At 42.1% G+C, this 9831-nt stretch overlaps 1 protein-coding gene and 1 pseudogene across 1 annotated transcript in view; one reads left to right on the top strand and one right to left on the bottom strand.

Moving 5' to 3' along the window:
* Positions 1-4753: 4753 nt before the first annotated feature.
* Positions 4754-5074, bottom strand: LOC102887276 (annotated as a pseudogene).
* A 3245-nt stretch (positions 5075-8319) lies between these two features.
* The window catches only part of ME2 (malic enzyme 2), a 46064-nt gene continuing 44552 nt past the window's right edge, over positions 8320-9831 (top strand). The window contains exon 1 of the mRNA XM_006919894.3: positions 8320-8879. The gene's annotated coding sequence lies outside the window, so the exon portion shown is untranslated. The remainder of the gene's footprint in view (positions 8880-9831) is intronic.

The following is a 9831-nucleotide window of genomic DNA, read 5'->3' as shown; positions in this document are numbered from 1 at the left end:
GCGCTCCATTAATTCTGAATTGCTTGAATTACGCTATTTCTCATATTCTCTTCCCTCTGACTAGAAAAACTTTCCTCCTCCAAACCTCCTCTGAGCTAACCATGCTCATCTTTTAAAACTCAGGTGAAATCCCCCCTCCCCAAATCGCCCTCAACATTCCGATAAAAGATACTCCAGTCACGAGGGATGACAAGTGGTGAGGTGTGTAGAGCAGTATCTCCAACTCTCCAGCCACTGGTCTCCAGGCTACTCCACCACCGTGGTCATAGCCACAGCCACCGCTGGACTCCCTAACAGCCCGGTCCCACTGCCTGCCACACACCACTCCGCCCCGCAACAGCACAGCACAGCACTTTTAGACCCTTCTTGTAAAAGCAGCTCCTCCTTTCCTGTCTACACCTCTCTCTCACCACCAACATCCAATCACCAGGCCCTATAATTTCTCTCTTCTACACATTTTCAAATCTGTTCACTTCTCTACTACCTCCCAACAAGATGAAGGTTAAGCCATACTTAACTTTCATCTAGAAGATTTTGCAATAGCCTCTCTCCTCATTGGCTCCTGCCCGCTCTCCAATCTGTCATCTCCCGGTAGCCAAACTGACCTTTTCTGAATGGAAATTTGATCTTGTCAACTACCTGCTTAAAAAACTGTTGGATGGTTAGTCTTTGATTTTAAGATAAAGGCTAAATTTTTTTAACTGTGAAGCGCTTCGAATCACCTTTCTCACCTCTTCACCTCTTCATCTTAGTATCAAACAGTCCTTTGTCAAATTCTCCTTTGAGTCCTGTTACAGCCTGACTACTCTTTTCTCACTTTGGGTATTTTCTGCTTGGCTTCAGGCCTTGGCTTAAATGTTATTTCCTCAGGAAAGCCTTCGTTGATTCCTGGGCCCCATTAGATCTCCCTATCAAAGACTCTCTGGCACTTTGTGCTTATCTCTTGGTAGCACTTGCCACCATGATAAAACTGTATGACTCGTTTTAACGTCTTTCTCCCACTTAGTAGACTGTGAGCTGCAAAAAGGCAAGGATAAGGCCTGTCTGGTCCCTCTTACAGTCTTACAGCCTAGCTTGATAACTGGCACAAAGGAAGTCCTTGCTACTGTTTGTTGAATGTTAATTAATATTTGTCGAACTAAAATTAATGAGTTTCCTCATTCCCATCCCAGATCGGTTTGAGTCTCTTCTCTCAATCCCCATTATACATTGTAATAGTCATTTCTGTTATTGCACTGACATAATTATTCGTAGGTGTGTCTACCACCCACCTCTCTTCACTCTTTAGTCCTTCACCTGGCTGCCTTCTCTACTCCCTGAAAATTTCTCGAGGGCTGTGTTTTATGCCAATCTCTTTCTATCAATAACTAGTGTTATGGTTAGACCAGCCCTTATGGTTCTTATTGTGATTGCAAGATGCCTTTCAGCAATAACCATTTGGAAACTTTGAAAAAATAAAGGCTTATTACTTTAAGAACCTGGAAATTACACAGCACACCAGGGGCCACACAGCAAGGTCGCAGGGGGAGGAGAGTGGGGAGTGCACAAGCCTGAGGTTCTACTTTAATTGGGGTTGAGGGTGAGGGCCTAGGGTTTCCCTGAGCTCACTCTTTATTGGTGAATTTAAAATATAAGAGTAGCAGTTTAAAACAGGGAAAGAAAAGAAAAAACAAGTGGCCTAAATGGTCAGTTACTGAAATCAACCAAGATCCCTAAAACAAAGGAGCCTCAGTGGTAGACACGGTCTAGCTTTTTACTTAGTTGTAGGGCTGACATGTGTTTATTCAAAACAGCCATTCTTGAAGTAGATGACTATTAAAATGGGTACCTTGGCAACAAAGATCAAGTGAGGCACTTGCAATACAAAAAAGAGAAAAAACCTGTCTTTTACACTACAGCCAGGGACAATCAAATGTTTGTTTGAAACCAAGTAACACTCAAAAAACTGTTTACCGAATGAACGGAGCCTTTGGGGGCGGAGGCGAGAGGTTGGGGAGGACAGACTCAAAGGTGAAAACTCACAATGGAGAACCCAGATTTGTGAGCCATCTCCACAGATTATATTTCAGATTGAATCTTGGGCCTCACCTTTCATGATGGAGGAGGAAGAGGAGATGTCAAAGGCGAGGCCAGAGATCCAGAGGAATATTGTGCCAGGGGGAAACGGAAGGAAGCAGTTCAAGGAGGGAAAAGGTCAGTTGGGTCAAATTTCGCTGAAAGAATAAGGAAGTTGGGGACTGAAAAAGGTTGGATTCCACCAAAAAAAAAGAGGAAGTTTTGCACAGTGTTAATAAAATTGTGGAGATGGAAGCGCGATAGGATGAGATGAAGAAGGGTCTAGTTTCACTGGAGAGAGCAGAGCTGCAGGATGTTTGTTCAAAGGGCGTGGCAACTCCAGGGTGAGTCAAGCTCTCCCATTGGACAAAGTAAAAAGAGCTCTAGAACAATGTTTCTTATCACTTCTTTTCTGCCCTAATAAGGACAGAATAGACTGAATTCATGACAGAGAATTTCAACTTCCCTCTTCTCACTGTTGGCATAATGTGCTCACAGCTGGCATGAAAAACAATTATACTCCTTCCCCAAACTGACACAAAGATTACTGTTGCTTTTCATGCCTATTCAGAGAATGCAAATGAAATATAAAAATACAAAGTTATTTTTCTTCACAAAAGGAGCTATACTACAGTTTTTACCAAGAAAAAATTATAAAATGTTTTCTTTAAAAAAATCCTCATAGTGGACTTCCAAAAAATACATTCTAAAGCAATTTCTCCAAGAGTGAGAATCTCAGTAATAAGTTACTTTCTTAGTATGTCTGACAATATGTGCCCCTGGCACAAGATTCCTGAACAAATCCCTCTTAATAATGAGCAAAAAATGACTAAGAGAAGTTTTCAACTTGAAAGCAACCTCTATAATGTGATCAGGTAAAGCTGCATTTGTGTCAGAATGCTGAGTCATCGGGCTACAGAAAAGCCCAGGTAATACTGTCCCAAGCAAAGCTCAACAAAACTGAAATGGAGCAGAATTTACTGAGAATCAAAAAAACATGTTGGCAGAGAATGTCTCCACATAACCCTGAAATTGAAGATCTGACAAAATTGCTACAGGAAACTATTTCACAGTATTACAAGCTGAACTCATAAATTGCTGATAGGCAGAATGAGATTTTTATCTGAACTCAAATAAAACAGATAGCCTAGTACAGGGAGTATACGAACTTGGACTGAGAAAAATACATTTATTTTCACTAATCTCTAAGTGCGTTTTAGCATTTTCTTCAATTATGAATGTAGGCAACAAACATCTAGGATTAACTGAAATCATGAATTTTTCATATCACCTTATAATTGTTGCAGATACTGTGAAATAGCATTTATACTCATCATTGTTAGTTATTAGACCCACAATTAGATTTCGATTTAATGCATTATAAGGTAGCACATGTATTATAATATCAGAAATTTGGGGTTTAAAAATATCTTGATAACTTTATTTCATTATGATTGAATTCTTGTTATTCAATGTATTTTGTTTTATGCACATAAAAAAATATTCTGTAAGCTTTAACAGACTGTCAATGGTGTCCACTGCACAAGAAAGATTAAGAACCTCTGGGTATTTTATGAACAAAGCTTATGGTTCATCATTTCTACTTGCAGTCATAGAGATATAAGCAACAGTCTGTACCATTTGGTGCCCTTAATAAATTGGAATAGAAAAAATTTTCGCAAGGTTGTGTTAAGACAAATCATTTAATTCAGGTTCTTCTGTGCAATATAGTTTTGGTTCAAGTGTAAGCAAGGAAAGACATTCTATCTCCTTTTGGATGGCTGTTAAAACAAAATGCTCCCAATTAATTGCTATACTTGGTGCAGACCCCCAAGACAGCAAGGTCCCAGTGTGAACCCCTGGAACAGAGTTAAACCTCCAGGAAGGTCTTGAGGTCCCCAGACATTCCTAAGGTAACTAATGGCCAAGGCAAGAACAAGTGGAAGAATTCCCAGCCCAGGGGTGCAGCTTGATGTGGGAAGCGATTTCCTTTGTGAAGCACTTCAGAATGCTAGCAAGTCTAAAGTCAAACAGTATTGGGAGGAAAGGCACGTCTGGGAGATTTCTTTTGTGGTCAGACCACACCTTGTTGGTGTGAAAGATGTGAAACATTCAACTTAAAAATATCAAAAGCGTTTTTGGGGTTCTGATATCTCACATACCAAAGAACCTACCATTTATTGTTTGGTAGGAAAATATACTGTATGATCAAAGCCAATTTATCAATTTAGTTTCCCTTAAATTACCATATCTATTGTACCTATTCTCTTGGCCAGAGAAATCTTGAACACTATAGAAAAAAAGGCCCTGTACTGCCCCCAAGAGATAGAATCTCAGAGATAGCTTAAGGAGTCTTTGAACCATGAATCTTGCAGGGTCTATTAAGGACTTGCATGTAAAGTTATGCTCAAGATACCTGGGATACTATTTGGATGATCAAGGCAAACATTCCTAGGACTTTTTTTTCTCAGGTATCAAGCCGAAGACCGCATCCATTCTATTCGGTGCAAATGGTCTACCTGATGCAAAATTCATCTGGTGCACAAACAAAATTGTATTGTTTATGGTTTAAGCATAACATAGTCTCAATGTGGAAAGGAAAGAACTGTGTTTGCCTTGCTACAGGAACTTTTTTTCTTTTTTAAGTGAACATAGCCTCAAGATTTTATTGTCTTCATAATAAAACAAAATATGAAGCTTAGAACTGGATCACTTGGACCTTTCTCTTCTTATCTCCTCCCATATCAAAATGCTTGCATCTCTTAATAGCCAGCATTCTTTTGTATCTGTAGTTGGACTCAATGTATTCAAACCTCAAGACAATCTTCTTCATAGTTTTAGACTTTTTGCGGAAAATCAGCTTAGTCTGCCCACCAGAACCACTCTGCTTCCTGTCATAACACTGCTTTCCCTGCGCATGCACAGAATCCTAGTACTTCTTGTACTGTGTCACTTCGTGGGGTTGGTGCTTGCCGCACTTCTTACAGAAAGTCCGGTGGGTTTCAGGAACGTGCGCCATGTTTGCGAGAGCGCTGTTGGCACGGAAAGGGGGCACAGAAAGTATCATGGGCTTCTTACTATCTCATCTAGAAAAAGAAATCTATTCCTGGCAGCCTGAGTCGAGACTCTAGAACTTTAGGGCTCCTCCCTGTTTCTCTAATGTTAATGTGAATGGAGCCACCTGGGCGTGTTTGAGTCTCATGCAGTAGGCCTAGGGTGGGAATCCAGATTTCATTTTTCTAACCAGCTCCCAAGTAATGCCAGTGTTGCTGCTCCTTGAGTCTTCTGTTAAAGGCTTAGAGATAATGATGGAGCCAAGACGAGGATTTAGACTAAGTAATACCAAGCTGCTTATGTCTCCAGAAGTGACATCATTATCAAGACTGTATCACTTTCATAAATGAAGTATGTTATTTCCACAATGACAGGATGCTAGTAAATTTTTGCCTTACTCTTTCCAGGTTACCTAAAAGTCCTAGACAAAAATCAAATGTGGTACAATATTATCCATAAATATCAAAGTGCTATTTTTCCTTGAGAAGTAAAGATTCTTCTATTGTTAATAAGCCTATTATATTAACTTCTTTGTTCTTCACAAAAATTTCTAGAATTTTAACATATTTTGGTAATAAAGACATGCTTATTGTGGTTTTACTTTACACTTTTAGATAGCCCGAAAAGTTCTACTTATTTTAATTATATAAAGAATTGTTGGTACTTTTTTTGGAGGTAATTACCATCATTAGCACTTAATTTGGGAATAACAAAAACATTAGTTTCTTTTTTTTTTTTACATTATTGTTTCTTAATGATAGTACTTACCTACACCAAATGCTTTTATGTCTCATATCCTCAGTAGGCTGACAGGGTTGTTTCTGCAGTGTTTAGCATAAATGCCTTTAGCTATACTGTTCACTTTCTCTTTTATTTTATTGGAGGATAATTCCCAGTGGCGGCAGCCAGCATTCATTATTAATGTTTTCTATTTTAAGGCAGATTGGGTTGTATAAATCTAAACATGCAATTAGCACAATCTGTCTGTTTTTGCTATAGATAATGTGTCAACCTAAAACCTACAATTCTACTCCTGTATACTCTCATTACAAAGATAGTGACCTTCCATAATTCTCTGAAACTCAGTAATATGGATTTTCCTTAAGGAAACACGTTGTGGTGGTGTTGGGATGAAATAAAGCTACTCTATTTTGGTGATTTATATGAAAGTTATTCCAGGCATATTTGAGTTTGAGAAAGGTGGGTAAATATGTGTCCATCTTGAGATAACTGACATACATATCATTTTAAACTCTGCCTATTGAAGAGTTTTATGGAGAAGTCACGTGGCCAGGTGTGCCCTGGCAGCTTGCCCTTCAAGGCTCCTCCCAATTCACAGGTGAACCAGCCAAACCGAAGACAAAGCATAAGACAACAGCCTCAACTCCCAACAATGCAGGCACACACAAACTGATCCACATCCACATCTCTCCCCCCAGAGCTACCAGCATCAGTCAGTAAAGTGGTTGGCTTTAAGAGGGGAGGCAGGTGGCTGAAAAGAGGCACAAGGGAAAGTCCTATACTTCAGTCTGGACGATGACTATGCAGGTGTGTACATATGTAAAAATTCATCAAGTTTGAGTGAGGTACTTTATACACCTCACTGCATGAATTTTATATCCATCCCAACCAATATATGAAATAAATTCTTTGCATTGTGCATTGCTGTTTCTTTTGGAGTAAATGGCTCCTGTAACAGTTGTGGATCCAGTGCATTCCTTATAGGCTTCTTCCTTGGTGTACTCCTCTGGACCCTCTCAGGAAAGAGGAATCATTCCTGGCTGTCCAGTATGTAGCTCATCAGGCCTTGGAGAATTGTCAAACGGCCATGCAGACAATACAAACAATACTGAGCCCAGAAAGAAGATAAAAGTTCTTCCTAGAAGGATTAGTTTCAAGGCAGAAGATCATTTAAAACAAGGTGCCAAGGTCCAAAGCAACAAGAAACTGAGAGGAGGAAATAGGTTTTGGGCTTGGTCACTGAACAAATCAGATCAATCATCAAAGTGACTAAGAATAACAAGTGAATGGGGTGGACTGGCCAAATAGCAGTGTCTGACTCTTTGGCATTAACATATTTCATTTGAGGAATGAACTGACCTCAATTTAACCAAAATAAATCCTATCCATGATAGCTATCTACAATCCTTCAACCTGAGATTATTCTAATGTAGGACCAACCGTCTTTCAAAGACAAAATACTTTTACCTCTATTAATGAAGCATTCCTCACGATGCTTGTAATTTTTGAAGTTCCCTTCATTCGACTTGCTGCATCATAACAATTTCTGGCAAGCAGGGTTATTGTAGGTCATGCTATTTATAATCCCTCTTTTACTGAGGTGATTATAGCAGCCATACCTATCATTTATCATCTAAGTACAGCATTCACAAATATGCCTCACCCTTCAATCCTCAGACTGGCACAGTTGCTCCAGATTTTACATAGTTGTCAAAGTGTTTAGGAGGGGACAATTCATTTTTCTCTGCTTGGGCTCAATTTTCCCTCATATTTCCTCCCTTTCAATTTTCTTATTCCATCTGCCTTGCTTCTTTTTTATCCTTTACATCTTTATTTTAAAATTATAATTTACACACATTGTTTTAAGAGTACACAAACTCAAATAATTTTTGGTGGTAACATTTTCTGAAAAAAAAAGAATAAAGGATATTATCCAATATCATAACCATGGGTTGGTATAGATGTATTAACTTACGGTCCCTTCTTCTTTCAGGAAGACAATTTAGTGTTCTAGTGTTCTACAGTCTGAGAACATTGACTATCTATTTATGGTGACTGTAACGGTAGGGGTCATTTGTAAATTTCCTGCGGGTCAATAACTGTGCCAGCAGCAGTGGAGAGTGGCAAAGAATTTTGCATTAGAGCGAGTTCTAGACACACAAAAATAGCTCAGAAACACAAACTGTTCCTAAAGTGCAGAGGCTTCGCATTTCCTAGGTCCTCCCTCTTCTGCTTCTCTATTCCCCTGACCTGTAGCCTGCTCTTAAATCTCTCCTCCATCCTCTCTGTCCAGGATGACCCTAAACTCCCAGCCTTCCTCTCGCCTCCACTGACTGTTCACGATGACCCCAAACTCCCAGCCTTCCTCTCCCTCCTCCAACCAGGCTGGGTGTCTGGTACCCGCCGACATCCCCCAACCCCGCCCGCGCCTGCGCATGCGCAGAGCCTCTTTTTGCGCGAACCCGCTGCCATCACCCCGGGCAACCACGCCAACGCCGAGGATGCACGATCCACGCTAAGCCATCCTCGGATCCTTTTGCAGACCGACGGGTGTCGCCTGTATCTTCGGACTCCTCCAAATCTACCGATCCTTCTCACATTCTTCGGATCCACACGGGCGCTCGCTCGGCCTCAAAACAGTAACTTTAAGGATCCCGACGTAGGGATGCCCTGCGAGGCAAGAACGCGAACGCGCGGGCCTTGAAGCCTTGAGCGGAGCCCCGCCCCTCGGGGCCGACTTCCTGCCTCCGCATTGGTCCGCGCGCCTATCAGTCTCCGCCCATGGGGTCGTGCGAGCTCTGCTCCCAACTCTTTCTCCTACCGGATTCCTCCTCTTGCTACGCTGCTTTACTATCTTCCTCCACCCGTGACTGGCTGCCTGTGCTAGTCTGAGCCTGAGCTAGCGCTGCCTCCGGAAAGTTCGGAGAAGGGGAGGGCCGGGCCGGGCAGGAGCCGATCATCGCCTGGGTGGGCGGCAGGTCCGCGGCCTCTTTGCCGGCAGCACCACCTGTCGCCTGGCGAGACGTAGGGTAAGTCTCCGCGCGGCGCGGCCCCGGCAGTAGCTCCGGGAGAGGAGCGGGTGCCGGCTTCCTGTTGTTGCCGGGCTTGGGGAACCGAGCGCCCACCCATCGCGGGCTTCCACGCGTGCGGCCGGGAAGGTCCCCGTTTGGCAGATAAGGCTGGCGGGGTTAAGGGAAGGGTTTCGCTGAGGGCTGGAAGATTGGCGAGGTCACGGCGAACCCAGTTCGACCGTCCGCCTCTCTTCCCCGGCCTTGAAGAGCGACTTCCCGTTTCTCGACTCGCTGGTGCCAGGGCGACCCCCTTCCCGCCCCAGGGTAAGGCCTTGTGGCCTCCAAAACGCGAGCATCTCTCCTTTCCTCTCCCGCGTCTTTTAAAAACCGATTTTGTGGTTCGAAACCCCTTTGGCAAATACATCCCTTTTTCTGCAGGGATGAATTAATGATGAGTTGTGTGTGTGTGTGTGTGTGTGTGTTCATTGCTCGCTTAAAGGAAGTTGTTGCAGGCTAGAAATTTCTAAGATTGAAATGGTTCTGTCCATTCAGATGAAATGGCATCTGTGGACTAGGATTGACAGGTGTTTGATGCTGAGGATAACCATCTCTTCTTGTATTTTGTTACATTTGTGGTCCTGGGTTCGATTTTCTTTCTTGGTTCTGAAGATAATTCTCGAAAATATGTTGCCCTTTAATGAGAAGCATAATCGAAACAATAAATCTCAGTGGAAGTGCTTTCTTTACAGAACGTGTTATCTCATATCTGGTTTACCATATCTGGTTTACCTTCGTGATGCTTGTGGCAATCACTTCTAAGCAAAACAATTAAAAGTGTTGTTACTTCTTTTAGTATTGCAATTGATGATAACAATAGATGCACCTATTGGCTAATTATGGGCCGGGCGCTGTTCTCTAGATGAATTATCTCAGAATAACCTTTGAGATTGGTGCTGTTATTCTGTCCAAT

Source organism: Pteropus alecto, unplaced genomic scaffold (assembly GCF_000325575.1).
Source record: "Pteropus alecto unplaced genomic scaffold, ASM32557v1 scaffold146, whole genome shotgun sequence".
Taxonomy (NCBI): Eukaryota; Metazoa; Chordata; class Mammalia; order Chiroptera; family Pteropodidae; genus Pteropus; species Pteropus alecto.
The sequence above is the reverse complement of the archived record's forward strand: the minus strand, read 5'-3'. Positions and strand labels throughout refer to the sequence as shown.